General features: G+C 39.1%; 1 long non-coding RNA gene across 1 annotated transcript; it reads right to left on the bottom strand.

Moving 5' to 3' along the window:
* Positions 1-213: 213 nt before the first annotated feature.
* LOC126601943 (uncharacterized) lies at positions 214-752 on the bottom strand. Its single transcript, XR_007615870.1, has 3 exons — positions 583-752; positions 440-515; positions 214-356 (listed from the first exon to the last, which is right to left on the bottom strand). It is a non-coding gene; the product is annotated as an uncharacterized LOC126601943 (long non-coding RNA).
* Positions 753-9,799: the final 9,047 nt, after the last annotated feature.

Below are 9,799 nucleotides of genomic sequence, written 5' to 3' on the forward strand. Positions count from 1 at the left end.
GGGAGCTGGGTTGCCTTCATCATCATCTAAATGAAGAGGTCTAATCCATTGAAAAAGTTGGTTACCCTCTGTATCATCATCTTTACCAACAATATCAAACACATCTAGTGCGTCACCACGGTCGACATGATTTATTTCTGCTTCCTTATCTCGAATTTGAAGCTTCATGTTGTAGTAGCAATAAACTAATTTTTCCAAGCTACTAGGAGCCAACTTATTTCTTTGCTTTGTGTGTATGAGTGCAAATGTGCTCCAATTTCTTTCACAAGCAGATGAGGAAGCTGTTTGTGATAATACTTTGATTGCTAACTTTCTCACAGTTGGTGCATCGGTCCCATACATGATCCACCATTCAGCTACAATGAAAAACAATGTTCATAAGTCTAATAACTCCAACAAATTCTATTATAAACTTATAGTGAAATATGTTTATACTCACTAGGAGACATATTTGTTCGAGCAGCAACTGATGTTGGTTCTCCAAAAGTTCTTCTTGCATCTTTAAACCATGTTAGCTGAATTCAATAAATCGTGTTAGTTTAATCCGACAAAGTAATTATTATAATTTAAGTAATTGTGTACCTCATTTCCAAATTGGCCAACTGCTGGTGATGCAGGGTCTAATTTAGAGTATACATTATGTACAGCACGTATAAGGTTACCATCATCTCCAACACCGGGTCTGTATTGGTATCGGGGATTCAAATAATATGTTGTTCAAAGAAACACATACTCTAATAAGAGAAATAATACTTATGCAACTAAAGAAATGAATTGCAAATTATGACATAATTTATACCTGTTGCATGCAAATCATGGTATAATGTTTTATACCATCGGTCTTCAATTATCTTTATGACCCACCTTGCACCATGTTTTCTTTCCAATTCATCCTTCACTACACGCATCAACTCATATATTACCCCTATAGTAGGATACACTTCTGTGTCAACGATCCGTAAAACTTTGTAAATAGGTTCAAACACTTGGCACACATGTTCTGATTGAGTCCAAAAAGCATGATCAAGCACTATACTTTCCACCATACGACCTACATTTGAGCGGCTCAAATTGTGGTTGGCCCAATCGTCACTAGTGAATAGTTGCTTCAACCCTGCTTTCTTCTTAAGTAGGTTGTCTAATGCAATATAGTTGGTGGCGAATCGAGTGGTAGCTGGACGAATAATTTCTTCTTTGCAAAATTCACGCATCTTTGCCAACAACCAACCGTGATTGTAAATATAATTTGTGATCGTTCTAGCTCTTTTGACCACAGTAGCAACATTATATCTCTTCCCCATTGCCTCAAACATGAGATCAATACAATGTGCTGCACATGATGTCCAAAACACATTATCATGCTTCATTAACTTTTTTCCAACTTTGACAAATGCAGAACCGTTATCGGTCACGGCTTGGACAACATTATGCTCTCCCACCTCCATAATTACATCCCTCAATAATTTGTAAATATACTTGTAGTTCTTTATATGGTCTGAAGCATCAACAGACTTCAAAAAAATTGTCTTTCCCTTGGAGTATACCATGAAGTTTATGATAGACAATCTGGTCGGGCCGGTCCATCCATCACACATGATTGTGCAACCATTAGTTTCCCACTTTGACCTCAACTTGTTAACATACTCGCCAATGTCTTTATACTCCATATCCAAATATTTGTTTCTTATCTCATAGGGAGTGGGAGGTTGTACTCCAACACCGGCCTGTTGACACCCCACTACCATATTTTTGAAATGATGTGATGATGCCTTCGCAGCAGGGACATTTTCATAGATAAAGAACTTGCTAATTAGACGCCCCATTCCCTCCTTCACATTACCTCCAGTGAAATAACTTCAAACACTCTTTTGACGTGCTTTGGATGACTTATATAAACTTGGGGCTATTGGTGGTGTTGGTTGTGATTCTCTAAGACTGCCTCCCCGTCTCATTTGTGCACCACCACTTGTTCCGGAACCTTATGCTCTATTAGGAATTTTATGAAGGTGTTCTCTTTCCCATACTGACTGTTTGGAGGCACGTAATGCTTGTTTCAAACTGCGTCGTTCTTCAGGTCCCATGTCATCATCACATTCATCCTCATCCTCATCGTCATCACTGTCAACCACTTGGCCATAGACTTCTCCCCGTAGCCCAGCTCGAATATTTTCCATTCCCTGTGTTATCTTTTCCTTCTGCTGTTTTTTATTTTTTAATAATGTGCTGATGAATGCCTTCACTTCTGGGGGGATATTATTGCATCGTTGGACATTTTTTTATGGATCTAACCCACTAAGATGGTACTTAAGTTGTGTCACTCTGCCACTCTTCATTACCCGACCACAATATTTGCAAATTGTGCCATGTTTGTTTCCGTCTATTGGGTCTCCATGTTCCCAAGCTGGATCACGTTTAGTAACTCCACTGGACATCTTAAACGTACCTATATTTATTTTTCATGAAAATTAGACAATTATTTTTTGATAAAATAAGAGAACCTAAATAATAAAGTTATTCTACAGAAGAATTAAATACGAAGTAAAGAAAATGATTGTAAAAATTTAAGTAATTATACAAATAATATGGAATAATAAAACCTAATATTAATGAATAATAATCCAATTTGATAAAAAAATAATCCTAATATAAAACATGGTGATGAATAATAATCCAATTTGATAATAATCCAATTTAATGAATAATAATCCAATTTGATAATAAAAACTAATATTAATAAAATAATAAATAACATTAAACATATTAAAATTATCCTAGGGAATAATTATACAACATTACTTAATTACTTAAAAAAATTAACATGTAATTGTTAACATTACTTAATTACTTACAAAAATTAACATGCAAGAATTAATTACTTAAAAAAATTAACATACGAGTCCACACAAATTTATTTGTTGTTGTATAAATTACAATAATATAAATTTAAGTTTGTAAACTTACCTTAAATATGGAACCCTTTGTGTTCAAGCTTTGGAATGGATCTGGAATGGCTTTGAAAATGGTAAGGGAAATAAAATAATAAATAACATTAAACATATTAAAATTATCCTAGGGAATAATTATACAACATTACTTAATTACTTAAAAAAATTAACATGTAATTGTTAACATTACTTAATTACTTACAAAAATTAACATGCAAGTATTAATTACTTAAAAAAATTAACATACGAGTCCACACAAATTTATTTGTTGTTGTATAAATTACAATAATATAAATTTAAGTTTGTAAACTTACCTTAAATATGGAACCCTTTGTGTTCAAGCTTTGGAATTGATCTGGAATAGCTTTGAAAATGGTAAGGGAAGAAGAAGAAACGAAAATGCTCTGAATGCCTCTGATACTCCACCTCTGATAAGGTGAAAGAATATAACAAACAATGACACACTGTTTTGCATGTGAAAGAATCTCACGGACTCACAATGTCACACGGTTTCATTATGAAAGCACTATTATTTGTTGTCCCTGGTCTGAAATTGCAAAAAGTTATTTGGATCATTGGATCAGAGAGCTAGAGACAGGTTTTGAATTATTTGGATCATTGGATGCTTTTTTTTTCTTACACGCCACTACACACAGACAGTCAAAGAGTGAGTCACACTCACACTCCACCACACACGCACTTCGAGACCCCCCACACCACACCACACACGCACACAGAGACTGAGCTCAGTCTCTCTCTCGATCCTTCCTTCTCTCTCTTCTCTCTTCTGAGTCTTCCCCCTTCCTTCTCTCTTCTCAGTCTTCTCTCTTCCCCCTTCTCCAGTTCTTCCACACGCACACACATACATCATCTCTCGAATCTCGATCTTTCTCGTCCGCGTCTCCCTCTGCTCTTCCCATCTCACCCGCCCTAAACCCAACCGTCGACACCACTCCATAACTGCCTTGTAAACCACCTTTCCATGGAGAAGCCGTGTCGTTAGTCCCAGTCGTCGAGTCGTAACTGTCGCGTCATCGCAAATCAATGGTTGTGGAGAAACTGAGCGGAGGCAGCGGACACCGGACGATGGACCGAAACTCATTGTAGTCGTCGGTGAGGAGGACGACGTTGTCCCAGCCGTCTTGGATTCGTGAGGAAGACGACGTTCCGAGGCTCCTACTTCTCTTCTTCTCGGCATGTAATTTCATTTTTGTACAGAATTCGAATTTTTTTCATGTAATTTCATTTTTGTACTGAATTCGAATTTAGGGATTTAGGAATTAGGGATTCAGTTAATTTGCTTTGAATTCGAATTTGGGGATTTAGGGATTCAGTTAATTTGCTTTGAATTCCAATTTGGGGATTTAGGGATTCGGTTAATTTGCTCCGGCGTTCTTCTCCGATTAGCACAATGCCAAAATATCGCGATAGTTTCGAAAATATCGCGATCGATAATATCGCGATATTTTGACGAAAATCATTTGGATAGTTAAAAAAAATATCGGACCCCAAAAAAATGATAATATCCGCGAAATATCACCGATATTATCGATGAAATATCGCCGATATTATCAATTTTTTCTTCCTTGATTAAAACCATCTCAGAGTATGGTTTTCAATTTTTAAACCATCCAAAATGTCAACCTCATCTGCTATCTCACATTACCCAATTTTTTGAGTCCTCAACTTGCACAACCACCACATATTCTTCGCACTCTCTCATCTATGCTCTCACTCACACTCTCTCTCTCTCTCTCTTCGCACTCTTTCATCTCCGCCTCCGCCTTCCTCACCGATCCCACCGACAACAACCCCACCTCTGTCGTTGACTCCAGCGACAACCACCACGACCCCCAATAGCCCCCAAACCCCAACCTCAACAACAACCACCCATTCTCCTCCTCCCCCCCGGAGCCAGCCCTGCTGACGCCGCGCTCGCCTCCGTCTCTGTTCCACATCTTCTTCAACCAAGACCACGCCTGCTTCGCTGTGGGGACAGACCACGGGTTCTGGATCTAAAACTGCGATCCGTTCCGCGAGCTCTTTCGCCACGACTTCGAAAACAGCGGCGAAATCGGCGTCGTTGAGGCGCAGATCTTGGGTCTGAGCCTAGATTGCAGAGAGAGATTTGGGCAGCTGCGACGATGCAGCCTCGGCTGCCTTTCCGATGATGGAGCCACGACGAATGTTTCGATATTATCGAATATATCGTGATATTATCGATATTATCCATAATATCGCGATATTTTGATGATAATTAGGGGGATACGTGGGAAAATATCGGTCTCTCTGAAAAACGATAATATCGGCGATATTTTGCCGATATTATCGATATTTTAGTCATTGGTTCCAACACATTTTCTTACAGTGATCAAAACGGTGCCTACTTTACACATGATCTAAGACCAAGTTATAATTAGATTTCTTTGAAGTTAGGGTTTCACATTCACCACTTTGGATTTTTTTGGGTTAGTACCATGTTCACTTGAACTATATATATTTCAATCGTGACATCTGACTTTCTGATACAATCGAATTATTTGGTTTGGTGTATGATTGTTGTACTATAGTTCAAGTTTCACTTTGGCCCTCACTTAATCTACAAAAGGATTTAAAGCAAGAAGATTTCTATTGCCTTATAAAAAGGCAACTCTCTTCAATTTCATCCTAACATTTCTTCACTATCACCTCCCTTTTCTCAAAGGCGCATGAGACTCGAGATTTTTTTTATAATTTTTTTAGTAAAACTATATAATAATAATACGAAATCTAATAAGCTTGTTAAGGTACGTTTGTTAACTATTATGTTTTCCTAACTATTATGTTTTCCGTTCTTTTTTTGCTAACTTTTTAAGTTTTCAAATACTTAGTTTATTAAAACCTTTTACCAATGCACTCGAGGTCCTAAGTTTGAGAAAATATTGTTTACCATCTTAATTAATTATTTTAATAGATGACAAGGGGACAATACTTATCAAATCTACCCGAGAGGCCCCAACGCAAAATCGTAATTTTGTGTAAATTCGTATCATGTTAATACGTCATATACAATCTTTCCAGCTCTACTTCAATTGTCATGGAAACTAATCTAATTCATTATATTTAAAAAGGCTTTTTAGCCAAAATGATCCTTGAGATTGACATAATTCCTCATTTGGTTCTTGAGATTTGAAGTCAGTAGAAGTGGTCTCTGAGTTTGTTCACTATCAATTATTTTGGTTTTTCCATGAAATTTTTTGTTAAATAAGGATCAAAATGAAAAAAATACCCTCAATTTAATAACAATAGGCCAAAATTATTTGACAAAAATTGAGGGTACTTTTGTCATTTTATTCTTATTTAATGGAGATTTTTCACAGTATGATCAAAATGGTTGATGGTGCGCAAACTCAGGGACCACTTTTATCGTTTTCGAATCTCATGATCAAAGTGAAAAGTTATGTCAATCTAAGAGATCATTTTGGCTAAAAAAACCTTTTTAAAATTAGAAAATAAAATAGTTATTAAACAAGTTTTCAGTTTTCAAAAAATTGAAACTAAAAACTAAAAATAAAATGATTTTTAGACAACTGCATAATTCTATAGCGATGAGATTGCTTTTGAAAAAACTAAAGAAATTTTTTACAATCAAAAGAATTTTTAATTCAAGCACTTATGAGTAAAAATGCTTCCTAGACAAAAATCCCAACGAGACATCAACTGGCCCGGCTAAGAATTATAAATCGAATTATGACCAAAACCTCATTTTAATCCGTAAGAGAGTCACATAAATCTCAGTCAAGTCCTAAATATAGATGTCCAGTCCCTACCTATCAATGAACGTACATTCCCAGGAAAGACACCAAGAAAATTCCACACCTTAAACTCCTATCGTTGAAAAGTATAATTGTGGAGCCAAAAACAATCACAAAGTGACACGTGGACTTTGGGACAAAAGAAGACAAAAATACCCTTGAGGTGTAACGGGATTCCTACGTGCAAGTAGTGGGTAATCATCCTCAACCAATTAAAAAATGCTCCAAAAGAGGTAACCAATTCCAAACTATCTCATTTTAGGTAATTATTTCCGAAACTTAATTTCTCTAATATATTATTTAGTTAATTAATTATCTAAATAATATATTCTTCCCATATCTCCTAAAATCATAAATAATTGATTAATTAGGGGATCAACTCAATTAATCCCCTAATTGTCAATAAAGTGACCCAAATTAGTAGACAAAACCGGCCACCTCCCTTTGCTCCATACCTTTTCTGATTTTCTCCACCTTATTACCCAAATAAAGCTAGTCATTAAATTTGGTAACTCCCCATTTATTTCTATCATATTTTATTAGCCAATAAAGTGGCTAATTAAACCACAAACTCACAAAAAAATAGACAGAGTGGCCGGCCACTTTCTTGGAAAAGTGGACCAACCTAATCCTATAAATAGTCACCCATTTTTACCAAACACTCATTCCAAACCTCTTGCAAAAAATCCCAAATACTCTAAACACTATTTCTCTCTAAAATTCTAACTTTGGCATCGGAGGTTCTTCGGCCAAAGCCCCCCCATTCATCGTGGGCGCGTGAGGCTTTTGGCCTTAACCTAAGGTGCTAGTTGTTTTGTAGGTGCAAAATCGTCCAAGATCGAGGAGGAGAAAATTTGCATCCACAAATTGGTGCTTTCATTGAGAGGTGAAATCCATACTCGTAAAAGACTCTCGCGCAAAAAGGTTTTTTCTTTGTTTTCTAGTCCATTTGAATATTTTTCATACGTTCTTATTTATAGAATTTTTTACGTGCAAAGGTTCTTTGATAAAACGTATAAGAAAAATATAATGGCTAGAAATTTAGAAAATTCCACAAGTGAAAATTCTAATATTCAAGAAATGGGATTGCGGAGATCCGTGAGGCAAAATATGACAATAAGGGGAGCGGCATCATCACCACGAGTTTCCACCATGGGAACCACCGTGGTGGCTACCTCGGTAGCCACCCGCGGCGAGGTCCATGGTGCTTTCACCACGCCCACCATGGGAACCACCGCGGTGGCTACTTCGGTAGCCACTCGTGGTGAGGTCCATGGAGCCTTCACCACGGCCCGAGCCGTGCCATCCAAGGCTCACAATACCAAGACCATGATCCAAGCCGTGCCATCCAAGTTTACGTGGACCCAAGCCCAAGCCTCGCATTCACATGCACCGCGCATTGAGCAGTCTGCTCCCGTGATCCAGCCTGCTCCAACGATCCAGTCTGCCCCAATGATCCAGCCTGCCCCCGCAGCCCAGCCTGCTCTCATGGTTTCCCAAGCTGCCCAAGTCGGCCCGAGACAATCTCAACCATCCGGACCAATCATCGAGGCTGAGACGTTTTCACCACATTTCTCTGCAGATTTGACATTCCCCAACTCAAATCTTGCACTTGGAGTCAACCACCCTTTTATTGTTCAAGGAGGTGCATTCCATTCAAGTTCTTCCAATCCGAATGGCGAGCAAAACTTATCCCGACAAGTCATAGAATTGACAAGCGCCCTTGCACAACAAACTACCTTGGTGAATCAACTTTTACAATGCACTGAGATGCAACGCGCCCACGATGAAGTTTCCCGAAGTAGAACAAAGGTAGACAAGGAGCCTTTTAAGCAGCGACCTGGAAAGCAGTCGTTCAACCCATCACAAGTCGAGCATTCAGACAGTGCACACTCTCGATTGGGCCCCCGAAATAGCGTATACTCTCGTCTTAGCGCGCGGAGGAGCGTGCACTCTCGATTAGGCCCACGAGCAAGTATACATTCACGGTTAGGGCCACGCTTTGATAATCAACATGGGCAGCCTTCCAGGCAAATCATTCATTCGCGATTAGGCTCACAAGGAGTATCCTTCACATTACATCGGAGCAGGTAGCCTGACAAACGGAAGGAAACAATCGTTCAATCCGGCTCTAATTCCACCGGTAGCCTATAAAGAAATCTCTCGCCTGCTAGGAATCTATCTCATACATTGCAGCCATGGCATAGACGAGCCGAGCGAGAAGAAGAGCAGCCTAGACCGATAGATAAAGACCAAGGGCAGCCGAAGGCTCCACTACCCTAACAAAAGCAGATCCAATAAGAGGTAGAAAGGCTTTTCAATGAACGGATGCGTGATTTTTGACGCAACGAAATGGTTGATGAAGCACTAAGGCGAGATATGACCAACATAAGCAGGTCACCTTTCACGGATGAGATCGAGCAGGCAGAGCCTCCGCGCAAGTTTAGCATGCCGCTCTTCACATCTTTCAAAGGAGACGGAGATCCCGAAAGACACTTGAAGCATTACCGAAGTGCTATGGTCCTTTATCGGAATAATGACGCCCTTATATGCAAAATATTCGCCACTACTTTACAAAGCGAGGCACAAGATTGGTTTCATACCTTGCCGGCACGATCCATCCAGAATTTTGATGATCTTCCCTTGGTTTTCACCAAAGAATACTCATCTTATCGTTCGATCAAGAAAACATCCGATCACCTGTTCAACGTAAAGAAAAACCCAAAAGAGTCACTTCGCGATTACGTGAAAAGATTCAAAGCAGAGAAGGCGAAGATTGTCGGATGCGACAACTCGATAGCAAGTGCAACCTTCCAAAAAGGACTACCAGCAGACCACCCACTGTTTGGAGAAATGATCATGAAAGAATACCTAACTCTAGCAGATTCCTTTGCTCTGGCGGAGAAGCATGCACTTTGGGACGAGGCTCGACAAGCAGAAAAGGCTCCCGAACAGCCTCGAAAAGAGTTAGCAGCTGCTCAAAAGAAGGATGAAAAGTAACCCAACAAGGGCAGGCAAGAGGTCAAGCGCAGGGACCGACCCACGACCAAAGAAGGCCCG

Source organism: Malus sylvestris, chromosome 15 (genome assembly GCF_916048215.2).
Source record: "Malus sylvestris chromosome 15, drMalSylv7.2, whole genome shotgun sequence".
NCBI classification, from domain to species: domain Eukaryota; kingdom Viridiplantae; phylum Streptophyta; class Magnoliopsida; order Rosales; family Rosaceae; genus Malus; species Malus sylvestris.